Below are 16,697 nucleotides of genomic sequence, written 5' to 3'. Positions count from 1 at the left end.
CGCGGTTAGTTAACTTTTTCCTACTTTAAACTTATTCAAACCTGAATCATTCTTGAAGCAATCAAGATTTGAATCGTAATAGAAATTCTTTTTTCTGGCTAATGTTCTTCTAAGATAGTTTTGATAACGTAACGGCAGATAGAAGAGTAGAAGAAAGGAGATAACATGCTGCACGGACAACAAACAAAATTTATATAAAGATAGGAGGATGAGTAGAAAACTTAAAAGTAAATTAAACTACAATATTTTTTCCCAACAATTGCATACGCCCATGATCTATCTCAGTCGTTACGATAAGAGCTCTTGCACGGATCCATTATTCTTACTTTAAGTTTATATTAAAATTATGAAAATTCTCTCCTAGCTTTACTTGAAAGCTTTGCTAATTATAGTGCTGTGACTCTCAGTATTATTAACTGTTTCTCTGCTGAGTTAGCTACGGTAAAAAGAAAGGATTTCTTAGAAGATTTTTCTGTTCCGGTCTTGAGATAACGTTTGAATGTTTTGTGTCTGTTTTCAAATGTGAATACCTACCTTTCAAAATTAAACACCATTCTTGCGTATTGATATTAAAAAATATAACCTAAAGTAACCTTTGTCACTACATGTTACGAAATAAAATTCTCCCTTGCATTTTCTTAAACACCTGCACTAATTTTCAAGCGGTTTTATCAGAATGACTCTGACCGACCGGCTAAAAATAAATAAAAGTTTACGCGTTATCATGTGGAACCAGACCGAAAATTAAGGAACCCTGGTTAAAATCTAAAGTACCTAGGCATTAAACTTAGCTGAGTGACAAAAGACCAACAGACAACTTTGTTACATAAAGAAATCTGGTCCTGTTAAACTTTTCACGACACAAGCCACAATTTCAGCAAGTTACTAAGCTACTTATAAATTATTCAATTTAAACTAAGCTGTCTATGTGTAGGTATATAATGTATAGATAATGTGCTTCCTATCTAATTTGATAGTCATAGTGAGATGTTGGTGTTCCGTCAGGAAATGGTTCTGTATAATTAATGTTGTGTTTTAGTGCATGTGCATTATGGTAATGATTACCAGAGAAATGAAGTTATTGTGTATTATAATAATAAGGGTTAAGACCTCCCAGGCACTATTCTTGTTGAAAGGATCTTGAATGTGTAGTAATAATCGAAGTTTACGTTTTGTTGACTATTAAGTTGGATCACATTTTTTCTGTAATAATTTTAAGCACTACATCTTGCTAAACCTAGTTAAAAACAGTCTGAAGCCTTCCACTGTAAATAGGTCATTTAACGCTATTTAATTTATATTTAAGTTGCAGAAAAAATATCAAGCATTAAACTGCAATTTATTTATTTATTCTTAGGAAAGCTTACAGACTTACAGACTTAATGACAATTTTAATAACTTACTATATTTCTTTTTAATACTTCTTCGTGTCAATATGTGCTGCTATGATTAAGAGCCCATACCGGCTGAACTGGATAAAATATCAGACAATATGCCTGAAGTCAGGTGACAAATACATGTATGTATTGAGTGTGAACAGACGGTAGGATTGCACCATCAGCTAAACTAGGTTCAATTTACAGTTTAACGTATTGGTTGAAAGACAATGGCTTACATCTTTAGATTTGCTTTTAATAAAATACTTAGATTAAGATTTAAAGAAGAAGTAGGTAGTTGACGAACTTATCAACTTCATAAGTATCATTAAAATTTTATTAACATCAATAAAACATGCCATTTAAGTCATCATCGACCTTTTGACTGTCTCACTGCTGGGCATAGGCCTCTTCTCAGAGAGAGAAGGAAGGTCTTTATCACCACGCTTCTTCAGGGCAGATTCGCGATTTCATACTTTCTCATCCAGCTTTCCTCATTACAGGCAATTTAGGTTTTTTATGTTATATTAAACACTTTTTATAGAAAATAAAAACGAAAAAACAACCCATAATTTTTCTTTTCTTAAACTACGATCAAAAACTTGTATCATCCGCCTTATCCATAAGAAAATAGAACAATATGTTCGGCCGTATGGGAAACGTGCCCAGACATAACCTTGCATAGTATGATTTTCTATACACTATTTCCATTTGAAATCTGCGTGCTTTTTCTCCAGTCTGCCTATTTTCTTTTTTGTTCAGAAGCCGTCAGACTACGGTTTTTAAATCATCCGTTTATCCGATTTTTGGGTACGAAAATCCAATATACAAAAATTAATTTGGGCGCTGGCGAATTTGTTGCAGATTTGAAAATGTTAACCGAATTTTAGCTTTAAGGTTAAATATGGTAAAAAGTCCGATAACTGAAGAAGGAATTACAAAAATAAGGTTTCTTTATTCGGAAAACCATTTACTTGACCCAAAATGATAGTTAACGGCATACAACTAGAAAATATTTCAAAAATAAAATATTCTGAAATATTTTCTATTTTGTAAACCTTTTTGGAAACACAAATATCGGCCACTATTTTAACAACAACTCAAATAATTTATGACTAAAATGGGCACAAAAAATACACAAGTGTTGTACCCAAAAAAGGGGAAAACCCTCGCACTTGAAAAGCATTCGTAAGGTTATTCACGTATCCGAGTTCAGGCCCATCCTAACTTAATAGTGGTGACAAAGAAAAGATCCTATCACCCATATATCTTTGCGAGTCGTAAAAGTCAATTGAAAGGCGACAACATGGGGTCTACTGTGAGTCAACAAAAACAAACTTTTGAGCAAAGTTACCACACATACATTCAGTTAACAATGTTTCATGAGATCGACATTTTATCACGTTACCAGTAGTTTTATTCTAAAAAACCGCATCCAAATTAGTTCATCCATTTAACGGATACAGTGCTACAGACAGACACACTTACAACTTCGTCAAGGGTTAAAGAAGACATAAAATACTTGAAATACCTAACTTTTCCAGTGTCACAAGGAAATTTGGCGCATCTGGATACAAAGTTACCTTTATGACTTTGGTCTATGAGCTTTATTTCTATCAAATTTAATTAAAATCGAGTAAGTAGTTTTTGCGATAAAAAATAACTAACATTCACAATATTATCCATCATTAAATTATATAAATACTAGTTTCAACTATGTAGTACGATGGTCCTTTTTTGAAATTTCGATAGTTTTAACTTTGTTTTGAGTAATACATAGAGTAGACCCCAAACTGGACTCACCCTTAGCCAAAAGGGTGTTGGCATCGCTGATATATGGGGTGTTTTTCTTCTAATCCCATATGAGTAGTAATGGTAATTTATAGTGAAAGCTGTTTTGTATTGTATGTTGGTTTTTTAAACTGTTTGTGTTTAAATGCAAATTTTGGAAGACGGTTTTTGTGTGTAAGAAAAGTTATACTGGTACTCACCTGCCTTGCAATCAAACCCATTACTATGTACTTGTGTCAGGCCATCACTTTTCGTTCACTACTTGTAATTTTAGTAAAATTACATAATTGTTAGTGTCGATAAAAATAAGTGTTCACGGTTCACTAAAATTGAAATTTTTCTCAATTTTAACTGCTGCACAAACATCTTTATATCACTGTCACTTACGCAAATGACTGCTACAGAAAGACTTTTAAGTAAAACTTAGAGTACCTACCTAACCTAATACAACAATTTTTTTGTCGGTAGCTCGTTTGGGCTCATAAATCAGTATAAAGATGAATAGTAATACCTACGCTCGTAACAAAGATGAGGTATTTAACTGAAACTTTATTTTCTGTCTTCTGTCTTTTATTTTCAATATTTACGAGACCCAGTATGTACCTATTATTTCCCAACAAACGTATGCACAGCAATTGAACACGGCCGCTACACATTGGGAAGTGCACTTGACAGCGACGAAAGCCTACAAACCGCTGCACAAACTTTGGGAACAATGTGCAAGTTGCGCTGCTAAATCTTTTCCTAGAGCGCTGAAATTGCTGACTTGTATGAACGTGAGGTGTTATGTTTTCGTGGATGTATCAATATCTATCCTAATCTATACTCGGATCCTCAAGATAGATACCGGATGTAGGCTAGTTTGATAGTCACATCCAAAAATAATAATTTTTAATCTTATCTAAAAATATTATGAAGCTGAAGATTTTTCGACCTATCAGGTATTACAGAGACGATTAACGAAAATAATATTTTAATGTTAGATAGCCCATACTGGGTATATCGGGGTAGGTATACTGCTGAGGGCGTTCTCTCGTTGTCAAGGACATAAATAGAAGTCACAAATTGTAAGAAAGTTTTGACAAAACTTTTTTTTTAACTTTATATAAATATACCTAAAAACTAAAAATGTCTTGGAAACTCAAATAAAACTATAACATTCAAGACGGAACTAATATAAGTTCTTAACGAAGTATTTTTAATTATTCTTACTAATCCCTCCTGAGGAAACTTGCTCCAGATGGCACCGGTTTGATCCGGATTAATGCGGTTACCGTGTAACTAGCAGATATTAGTAGGTTAATCCTTTTTTAAGAGTGAGATACATGCTTTATTTTTACTATGGACTATATTTTGACTTACACTTTTTTATTATCATTATAACATTATCTAAACAAGTAGTTAAGAGTAAATTATACATTCGATGCTATAATGAATGAAATAGAGTCATCAATAGCATCTTTCTTAAATAATTATTTTCTTATTCCCACAGCTTATTCAGAGCCTTTTTACTGTCCCACTTCTGGAAAAAAACCTTCTCATACACAAACTCTTTGATCATCAAGCTAACTCAAAGCGAATTGAAGATTTCCATCATTTTTAACGACTTATTTTGCTTACCTTCATCCTTATCAAATAAATAATCCATATCTTGAACATCAAAGCACCATAACAGAACCTGCCTTTAATTATTCTTGCGAATCTCAACTGAAGGGCCTTTCCAGTCCGCGCCGGTATTATCCGGATAAATGCGGTAAAATGACCTCTCGACTTACCGCTCTCATTATGGTGCCTGCCAAATTAAGTGCAGCACTTTTTTCGCTAATTTTCGTAAGTATTTAAACTCTATGGTTTGAGGTTTATGCTAAGGGTGGCTTTTGATTTTATCTTTGTTTTTTGAGTGAGTTTCAAGCGGTTTTGTTATCTTGTCGCTGTAATTTGTCTTTGTGTTGCTATTTTCGGGTTCTTTTGTTTATCTTGTTTTTGGAAAGTCATCATTTCTGTCTCCTAACGTTATTGACTCAACAGCGAAGATTTGTGGCGCTGCTTCATAATTTTACACTACCTACGAGGTACGTTCTAACTATCCGCAATACGTAAGTCTTGTAATACAAGGATTCCATTCCTTTGCTACCTCTACAATTTATCCATATTCAAAGTACAACTTAGAAATTAAAAAATCTAAAATCACCTAAGTTTATATGTTCTAAATAACAAATACTTACAGCAATACAGGTTTATGTAAGTAAATTGGAATCGCTGTACGTATATTGTTCACTTTGTACAGCACGCTACCCATAGTAGAACATCGAGTGGCTGAGTACACTGGATTGCATTTTATTGAACAACCCCGGGAGAGTTCAACGGCGTGGTTTCACTATTTCTAGAACAAGAGCAAATAGTTGTTCGATAATCTGGGATTTTGTTATCAGCTTTGTTAGTATTTGGGAGATTTTGGAAAATAATTCATCAACATTTTACTTTGAAAAATACTTGCTGTCAACGCTGAATTAATGAGCAAAAGCAACTAAAAATAGCTCATATTTTCTACCCCTTAAATTTGAGTTTACCGTAACGAGCATTTAATTTTTTCCATCCAATTAACAAAGAATAAAACTAAAGAAAATATAACATTAAATACGAACCTTAGCACCACTAAAGCTAGTTTTTTATTAACATTGAAGTTCTCTAGTAGTTCCGACAAAGCGCTTAATTGCTGCAAACGTACGACTTTAAAGGTCGTAGCACACATGACGGAAAGGAATCGTAACGTACCTAAGTATGTTATCTAACTCAGTAGACCAAGTGCACTCTCTTTTCCCTCACTCTCATAGCCCTATGAAACGGTAATCTAACACAACCTGAGAAAGATCATCTAATACATTACCCACATTCAGGTGCTCTCCGATGCCAGGGGTGTATCAGTACCAACTTCCAGATTCTGGACTGACCACCAACTAAACGATTTTGACCAGGGAATTGAACGAGACCCTGTGACATGACTATAGCGCAATCAATACACCAACGAGTGTACTATTACAACATTAGTGTGCTATTTTCGTACAAAAATTTTCGAGTTGTCAGGTGTGCTACGACCCTAAAGCGCTTCAAGCTGTACGAGCAGTTGGAGATGTCACAAGATTTTATTATACTGAGCAAAATGTAGGGAAATGTGGGTATTTAAATAGTAGCTGCGAATCGTAATGTAAAGTCCCAAGTGGTACATATGTAGGTAATGCAATTTTTAGAGTACTACAACTTAATGTTCGAATATACAAACGTCGTTATTTTTCAAAAAAAGTCTTTATGGAAATCAGACTTCATGGAAATGATGATGTTTATTCGGCCTGCCCCCCATTCATAGAACTGAACATACTATACTTTAAGACCTGAAACCTTACCTTAATATTTTCAGACAAAACAAATCTAGACAAGAACTAGACAGATTTAAATGCAGTCAAGTATAACATGGTTAACTTTTTGAACTATTAGGCTTATAAATGAATATTTCTCGTATGCTGGGATACCTCATTTGTTTAAAAATCTTCAAAGTCACCTACAATATAAATACTCAAAACTCAAATGACAATCAAAACCAAATTCTATTTACAGCTCCAACAGAAACATTCTTACAAACGTTAGCTTCCATAAAACCACAATTGATGTCTGCAGGACAACATTCCCCCGTAAGATTAATGACCCACGCTTGCCCAGGCTTGCCCGACTAGCCCAGCTTGCCCACGCCCAGCGCTGGACAATTAGCACGCGTGATGTGGGTCGCTTTGTTACTTGTACGGGACATAACAATTGTTTGACGTTTTGTGGGGGACAGGCGTAGGTAACTGTTGCGGGGAAAATTGTGTTTTAGGAGTGTTTTTTTTGGGATATGTGCGTAATTGTTCCTTATGTATAACAAAACAATTATTATATAAAGTAAGGGTTTGAACTGTCCATAAAACTATTGGTTACTTATCTAGAAAAGCTCCTGACTTCGTCCGCGTGATATGGTTTTATTTATGTTTTATCTTGGATCTTGGCAAATTCAAATCAACAAATGTTGACTTGGTAAATCCCAATAAAATACTAATGAGTAATTAAGTAGGTAATAGTAATTAGTTTACTACTTAGTAATTAGGTACTACCCATATTTATTGTTTCAGCCCTTAATTAGGTCAATAGTTACTTTAACGAATTACGTTTAAAGTACGCTAATATTACAGTGGTGTCAACCATTTGAAATGAGATGCAATAACTGCATACTTATAATTTGTCTGAACCAGTCTGCAAAGTTTTCAGTTTACATTAAAATAAAATAAATAATAAGTGATGTTTGTCGGCACGGAGGCGCGATCGAGTCGGAACACAATTTCCGTAGCGCCCCGCCGGGATATTGCTTATAAAATATCGCACTGCCCCGTGGAAATAAAATAATATCTGCTATTGTTAGTGTAGAAAGATAAACTTTAATCTTTTCGCTAAATAAATGTGGCCAGGAGAATTGCCGAAAAGTATCGGTCAATTCTGTATTCAAAAACTAAAGATGAAAAAGCTAGTCGAGCTTTTCTAAACGCTAAATAAATTATTCTTATAAAAACCATAAAACATTTTATACATACATATAATGTTAAAGGTACATTTATTGTACATTCTGAATGCAGAATGTATAATAAAATTAATATTATCTGTAAGACTGTCCTTACTTTACCGGTGACACACATCACACTAAATGACGAATCTTTAAGCCTAGTACACCTTCATTAAAATACAGTCCTGAGTGATTTTACTCACATGCTTTTACCAACACAAAACTTTTTTTCACCACCAATTACTACAACTAGTAACTCAAATAAGCACTAACATAATAATGCTCTTAACTAAAATGCCACTTACACGAGCTCTAAACCACAATACTTTAAAATCCAGCTTCAATAGCTTGAAGTTTTTATTTCATTTCAGGTTTATTTTATCAAAGTATGGTTTTATGATACTCGGCGGTGCGTGGATCGTAAGAAACCTCTTTAGTTGATGAAATATACGCTGGTTTTGCTTGATGTTTGCTTATTTTATTTTATTACTTACTTCAATTTTATGTTTGATGTGTATTTTTTTTATTTGATTTAAAATGAGAATGTTTTTGTTTTCCGTTTCAGTGTGGGAGTTATTTTACTTAATTACATGAGTAAACTAATGTATTCTACGTCGTGGTCGTGAAAAGTCGTGCTGGCTTAGTGGGTAAAGGACCAACCTCTCAAGTATGAGGGCGCGGGTTCGATCCCAGGTCAGGCAAGTACCAATGCAACTTTTCTAAGTTTGTATGTACTTTCTAAGTATATCTTAGACACCATTGGCTGTGTTTCGGATGGCACGTTTAACTGTAGGTCCCGGCTGTCATCGAACATCCTTGGCAGTCGTTACGGGTAGTCAGAAGCCAGTAAGTCTGACACCAGTCTAACCAAGGGGTATCGGGTTGCCCAGGCAACTGGGTTGAGGAGGTCAGATAGGCAGTCGCTTCTTGTAAAGCACTGGTACTCAGCTGAATCCGGTTAGACTGGAAGCCGACCCCAACATGATTGGGAAAAGGCTCGGAGGATGATGAAACTAATGTATTCTACGGTTCAGTTCGTCCCATATTGAGATGCTTATAAGTTACTAGTGTTAGTCAGTTACTAGCATTTTATAAGTGAAATACTATTTACATTTAAATAAATCAGAGATTATTCTAAACGAAACAATTTATTCAATTAGGTGATCCTCTCAATAAAATTTATGATATTTTCACCTTCCTAAAACACAAAAAATCTAACCATATATCGATGAAAAATATCCGAAACACAAATAATAATGCACAAAAACCGATTCCATTTACGAAAAAACCGAAACAATATAACAAATTTTCCATTTCACCCCATCCAACCCCACCTTCAACAATATCATTTGAAATAAGCTCCCGTAATTCAAAATTTAATACTGCAGGGCGACCAGGCTTAGTGCTAATTTACATAGCACCTACTAGCTAGTACCACAGAATAAAGATATACAGTTGTGAAGCTACGTGCTGACGTTCGTAAAAATGTCACTCACACACGCATGTGCTCGATGTTCGACACTCAGTACTGACAGCACCGGTAGCGACGGTAAAAGCTTGAGCTAAACAAGGGAGTGTTACTGTTACGAACGTTAGCACGTAGTTTCACAACTGTTTCATCATTATCATCTCCCGAGCCTTTTCCCAACTATGTTGGGGTCAGCTTCACAACTGTTGAGAAGAGGATATATTTAAGCTGTGGTTGTACTTAGGTATAGGGCATAGGTATAGGTCGTCTAGACACGGTAACTCATTACTAAAGCGTTTAAGTAGCACTTGAAGTATGGACAAAAGGGGTGGAGATGCGCTTTTGTTTATTTTTTGTGTTTGTAAAAAGGTTGATAGGTGTGAATTTTTGAATTGTTTGGAATTAAATGGATGATTCATTTAAACCTACGACTAGAATACTTTTGTGTGAATAGGATACTTATTTATCCTATCTAGCAGCATTAGGTATTATCTCGTATTTTGTTACAAACATAACACTCATAATAAAAGTACTAAAAAAAATTAACACAGATCGAAAAACTTTTAGTAAAAAAATCGAAACAAACTAAGAATGCAACTCTTCTTTTTAAAAAAATGCATTGATCATAGTCGTGCTTTGACGTCTCCACGCCTTTCCTGTTCAATTTTCAGTCACGTAATCTCTCATACTCAGCCACCCATCTCAAAACTGACCGTAGCATTCGACGGTCAGGTGAATGCTTTCAGAATATCGCTTCAACTTTATATGTGAACTAAATTATTAAACTTTCATCGTCGAGACTTACACACGTTCCTAGAATTTTGTGAACGTGACGAGAACTGTACGATGCTTTTTGGGAGGTCAGGGACCTCTAGTTAAAATTAACGTACACTTATGGGAAGTTTCTATAAATAAGAAACGACTCTTTTTGCTTACAGGTATTACGTGTGAGGTATTATTTAAAATTACTGTTTGTGTGATGAAAATCTGTTTTTTTTCTAAGGCACAATTTCATTCGAACACATTTCATTGAAAGTGGAAATTCATAGTAAACTGTTGTCTAAAGAAGACAGATTTTTGTGTTGTTGATGGACTTGGGCTTTAGTTGGTTTATGTACCTATCACTCATAAGAGGCCATTTTAGAAATCCCCTATATACAAAAATAAATACATAAGAGAGGTATAGGTATTTCGTTCAGTTAAATTTTTCACTACAAAATGGGCAGTAGGCTGAAGCTAAATTTCATACAGTGAATATACGAGTAGGTCCAGTATTCGACCATGTTCATGTAGCAATATATCAAGTGGTATGGTGCAGGTTCGTGAAAGTAATTGTACAAAGTGCGCGCCTGTCTTGCCAAACTCTCTTTCACACCCACAGTTTACACTGCAGGGCAATGAAACTGAGTCAGTTTACAATCTACAGCCTGAATATGCTCTTATAGTCATAGTTCAACATTGTAAACTTTGTGTGAAATAAACTATTTATTTATTTCTTTTATTTTGAATTACCTGAATTCAGTGTGTGTAGAAAAAGTTCCGTATCATTGTTATCAATTTGATGATCGTTTCAGCCGGTGAAAAGGCTGTTAATGCTGTATCGTATGTGTAAGGTATTATGTGTGTGTATGTATGTGTGTGTAGTATGTGTATGAGTATGTGTAAAGACTGTGTATAATAATAAAGTGCATTGCATCACCATTGGAGTCCAATTAACACAGGCTAACAACCAGGCTTCTTTTAAGACAGCTGAAACTGAAAACTCAGGGGTTTTTGACTCTATTTCGTTCTTACAACAGACTGATCACCACATACCTAATTAGGGACACAAAGCTATCACCAGGTACCAACTTACGCTTCATAAGTTTGAAAGAATCTTTACTAAACAAACTGTCCCACATTTATTGTCTTGCACTGTACAATCTGTTCTATCCAATATCTTAAGCAGAACACACAATACCAGTAAGTGTATGCAGAGGTTGAATACGATCTCACATTGATTTCACTGTCTTTTGTTTTTACTAGAGCTATGTGAAACGCTGATTGCAGAATGTACAGAGAATTTCTACAAATAAGAATTCAATTTAAAAAAATATATTCCTGAAACTATGATTACAAAGAAGATCAGCAGATCGCCTAGCGGATGGACCGCGGATGGACCGCGGCAAGTTTAAGAAATACTTGCGTACTTATTAGGAAATGGTAGATTAAAGCTATATTGCCCAAATGCCCAAATGCCCACCTACACGTACCTAAAATGTACTTCCCATGTTTCGGCACAACATTGATACATTTTAAACTTAATTTAGGGCATTAAAAAAAGTCACTACAAAATAATCAATTAATTTGCCCAAACTACACGTACCTATTAAAAACTGCGCTGCACATAAGCATAATGTATTCACGAAGAAAGCACCCAAACTGCATAAAACAGTACAAACTCGGCGCACCAAAACTCAAAGACGTGCCTCTTCATAAGACGCTCTTGATTGCAGACGATAAAATAAAGCGCTACACAGACGATGCGAAAACTTCTAGGAAAAAAGTACGACAGTGTAAAGACTGCCTTAAATACGTTTAAGAGGCGTGCTTGCTCATAAGATGCACAGTTTTATTGCAGGGCTGAAACTTCGAGAACATCTGAAACGGTGCTTTTTTGTAAGGTCTACTTATTTAGGTACTTCACTGTCTCGTGTCCTGATTCGTAATCAAAGGACTGTATATTTAAAAAGACGCTAAGTAAAGCTAGTTACATTTTGAAAATGGTAAGTAAAACGAACACTTCTTTGTCACAGGGAAAGTATTGAAATAATGTATAGCTTTGTTCACATGGAAGATACAGGGGGCTGCAATAGCCGCGAAACGCTTCGAGAAAAGATGGTACGGCCGTGCCCGCTTTGCTCGAGTCTTGTGGCTGGGGCACCGCCGTGCCCTCAGATTCCACAACTACGAAACCGAAATTGTCCAAAAAATGTGGAACGCTTCACGATTTTGCGTGTCATCCTTGCGCAGGGGCCATGCTAATCTTCTCTGTATCGTTCCAATTTTAGTATATGTACTGCCGAAGCAAGTACGGCAGTCGTGCTTGAAATTTAGAACATGTAAACATTGTACCGAAAATATCGCTTGCGCGATTTAGAACTTTTCGAGAATACGTATCCTTTTGATTGGGGGTTTTACCATTTGTTATTATTACTTTAATTTAAAATAACTACGTTATCTAGAAATAGCGATAATTCTATAAAATTATATTCGCTTCTAATGTAAAACACAATATTTCAAAATTAAAATGCAACATTTCAAAACAGCGCCACCTAGCGGTCAAACAGAAAACTAACTCATTTCAATGTTGCCCGAGAAGCAATGGCCACTATTGCCGACGGTGGCGCCATCTCAAGAAATTATTTTGCACTTTTAAAACAGTCACTAAGTTGTCATGCACAGGACAGTAATAGTTCCGCAAGTTGCTTCTAGAGAGCGTTTTAGTTATAGCAAGGTAATTTTTTTGGATTGCTAGATTAATTATTCTGCATTTAATAAAAAATCACGAATTTTCCACGAAATCAGCGTTCCACTTACTACATATTGAACATGCTACCTAAGTAATGTTTGTAGGCACAGCTTTGTTTCTCTCTTTTTCCACGAATAGAAAATTCAGGTTTCTGAAAATTCAAAGTCAAAAAGGTTTTTTCTTCTACAACATCGCAAAACTAAGCTGCAACATTACGACAGCCAAAACATCTTAATAATTTCACGTATTCTGCTCACGTTTCTCTAGAATTTTCCCGTAAAAACGGCTGTAATGACCGTTTCAGGCTGAAGCCCGCCATCAGTCATTAGTAAGTACACGAGAGGTATAAACAATGATAATAGCCGTGATATACTGAAACACATAAATGTTACAGGTTATAGTGCGGGGACGTGTCACGGGATTCGCGGGAGTAACGTGATAGGATTTTGCAGTTTGGCAGACCTTTTAGGCATGTCGACTGCTAGGCGAATGGTTTTTGAGGAATGGGCTTATGGAGAATACTAGGTACCTACCTAATGATCTAGTAGATACTTTCCGAATGACATTTTTATATTAAGCAATTTATTGATGATCAACGTTGTACCTACCTACATTCATAACTTCTTCTCTTGTAGATATGTTTAATCAACTTGTGTTCTGACATTTAAACCGACACAATTTTATTGAAAGAAAAGTAATAAAAGGTGTAAATCCCAATCTCCTGTCTTACCTTAAATCCTGGGGTGTTAGCATAAATATCAATTAAAAGTTTTATGTTAACTACACCGACTGTTGCTTTAATGAATTTAAAACGCAAATAAACGAAATATACGGTTTACGGTTTATAGATAGAACAGATAATTTATGTAACTCTTACATCATTAACGACTAGAAATTTCATGTACTTCTATAAATATGTGGCTTATATTCTTTGAATGGCTTACAACATAGGAATTTTAAAACCAATAAAAGTGTTTCTTATTGGATCAGCGTTTACTTAAGCACAAACTTGAGTGAATAAAAAAAAAACATTAATAGTTTATCTACAGTTACTGTTTTCCAACCGCACCTATATCAAAGCGATCACATAAATTACGTAACAAAACTACCACATATTCCAAATTCATCTACAACGCGATTCCCGGGTTTTTTCTTCGCAAATCCCGGGCTACAAGTTGTCAGCACTACTCGCGGCGTATGAGCCCGGGAACATAACTCTTGAGGAATCCCTATGCTTAGTGTTGCAACATATCGCTGTTACGAACATAGGTATTATTATACCGGGGTTATAAATACATAGGTACCTACGTAGTTTAATTTGGTATGTTGTGCCTACATACTTACTAGGAATAATGAGGAAGAGGTCAGGAGTCAGAAGCCAGAAAGTTATAACTGGTCTTACCAAGGGGTATCGGATTGATTGATTGGTATTTGGGTTGAGAGATACGAGATTGAAAGTCGCCCCATGTAGGTAAAAGAGTACGCAAATTGACACTACTTACTAGGTATTAAAAAGATATTAGCAACAGATCAGTTCATTACAGTGTGTGCCTAATTACTTATTAATTCATCCGTTATTTATAGGTACCTAATTAGTAGGTATAAATCTACCCCGAATTAATCTTTAAGTCTAAAATTCAAACCTATCCATTAGGAACCCATTATTATCTAGACACACGGCAGTGTGTCCGCCAAGTTCGAGCAAAAAAAGCGACACACCGGCCGTGGGTTATATTACACGAACCATTTCGGGCCAAATTCGACCCCCCTGTAACTCAAAATCTATTTTATTTACGCATATCAAATTTCTAGTATCTGTTGAGACCCCCTCAGTTATCTAAAATACAAAATTTCATTAATATACCTATTGTAGGTCTTGAGATATTGACGTCAGAAAATCGCTATTTTTACTATACACTGATTCACTGATTCACTGATTCACTGACTCACTCATCAAAAACCTAGACCACTTCCAATGGTCGTATTGACTTGAAATTTGGCATGGAGGTAGGTCTTTATGTCAAGGTAAAGGAAAAAATCTGAAAATGGCCAAGTGTGAGTCGGTTTCAAAATAATGAAGGTGTAAAATACCCAGTGTAAATTTATACCCCTAAGGAACTAAAACGAACTAAATTTATCTATATTTATATAATATATCTTCGAATGGTCGTACCGATCTGAAATTCGTTACAAAGGTTTGTATTTAGTCAAAGTAAAAATCTGAAAACGGCCAAGTGTGAGTCACTTTCGAAAATAACGAATGTGTAACTTTGATCCACGAACATAATATATGATAACATGTCATGTCAGTCAGTTGGTAAATCTAGTCCATTTAGTTAATCTAGTTCATTTCTTTGTAAGAAGCATAGTGCATATTTAAAAATCTGAAAGATAGTATAAATGAGACATTTACTTAACTAACTTAATCATAAGAAAAAAATAAAATAAACAGCCTTACAAAAATAATGAAATCCCACCCAAAACAAAATGTGAAAGACTGCCAAGTTCGATAATATGTGCTTCGCCTATAAGTGAGATCTGAATAAGTACCAAGTTCCATACACATACCTCAGTTAAAAATAGTTACTTTTTAATGATGATTACTTGGCAAGTTTTAATAGAAAATTAAATACTTGATTTATAACAAGGTGTGTGAAAACTTGCCAAGTGACATTATTATAAAGTAACTATTTTTAACTGAGGTATGTGTATGGAACTTGGTACTTATTCAGATCTCACTTCTTTTATAGGCGAAGCATTCCCATATTATCGAACTTGGCAGTCTTTCACATTTTTGTTTTGGGTGGGTTGCAATAAACAAATCAAAAATGAAACGAACGCTACCTATTAATAAAGTAATTTACCCACTCATATCTCTACCTTAATATTAAATAACTACAATTATTCCAGTAGATAATGTAGTGTTACAATCTACCCTAATCACGCTACCCTAGCGTACTTCGTAAATGCACACGATCGCCACGTGGCGGACTAAAACAAGCTTTATGAACGCAAATAAAGTTGTGTTTGTTTGTATTAGATATAATTATGAGATGATTTAAGCTAAGCTCGGGGCAAAATGTCATGAGCAGGTCAAAAGAGAAAAAAAATGATATTCTCTTGTTTTAAAGAGGTTCACATTGAAAAAAAAAAACTAGAGATGTCTGTTGTTTTTTTTTTTCGAAGATAAATTCCAGTCTTTTTTGTGTCATTGCATTTCAGCTACGTGAAAAGCATTATTATGAATAGTAAAAACTAGATTTGATAACCGAGTTTTACTGTCAATAAAAACGAAAAACGGACATATACACACTAACCTAACTTAAACTTCTTCTTCTTCTTTCGAGTCGATGACATGTCATATGAGACTACACTATGTCAGCCCAATATTCCGCCACAGCGAGAGTACGGCCGGATGCGCTCATTAAGTCCTCCCGCGAGCAGGTTTCAGGGCACAGTGGACATTCGATTAGGTGGGACATCGTCTGCACGGCAGCCCCGCACTCGCACCCAAGGTCCGCCCCGCCCGCGAAGCCCCACCTGGATCGATTATCTTTGCTCCGGCCTACCCGTGTTCGGAGTCTGTTTAGAGACTGCCAGACTCTTCTCGGGAGATCGTGTCCAGGAGGGAGACTTTCTAAGAGCGGGATAAACGGGGAGGGCAGTAAACTCCTCGATTGCCAAAGATCCCGTCTGGCACGAGAGGCCTCACCATCGACAGGAGCAACGGTTTTGTAGAAACCCCTGCGGCTTTTAAGCCGTTGTGGCACAGGGGTGTAATTGTGCATGGGGTGTCGTTGGTCTGTTTCGAGTTTGGCTCTCTCGATGCCAGAGGCTACGCTTCTGCGAACATCTGGTGGGGCAATGCCGGCCAGTGGGTGCAGCATTTGTAACGGGGTCGGCTTGAGGCAGCCAGTTATAATGCGGCACGTTTCGTTCAGTGCTACATCCACCTGCCCAGCGTGA

The 16,697-nt window shown here is 35.8% G+C and overlaps 1 long non-coding RNA gene and 1 other non-coding gene across 2 annotated transcripts in view; both read right to left on the bottom strand.

Moving 5' to 3' along the window:
• Positions 1 to 16,697, bottom strand: part of LOC135117105 (uncharacterized) — a 43,773-nt gene that overhangs the window by 16,908 nt on the left and 10,168 nt on the right. The window lies entirely within an intron of this gene.
• Positions 12,188 to 12,294, bottom strand: LOC126056129 (U6 spliceosomal RNA). The gene has a single exon (XR_007511841.1). It is a non-coding gene; the product is annotated as a U6 spliceosomal RNA (small nuclear RNA).

This window comes from Helicoverpa armigera, chromosome 7 (assembly GCF_030705265.1).
Source record: "Helicoverpa armigera isolate CAAS_96S chromosome 7, ASM3070526v1, whole genome shotgun sequence".
Classification (NCBI taxonomy): domain Eukaryota; kingdom Metazoa; phylum Arthropoda; class Insecta; order Lepidoptera; family Noctuidae; genus Helicoverpa; species Helicoverpa armigera.
This window is presented reverse-complemented; position numbering and strand designations above follow the sequence as displayed.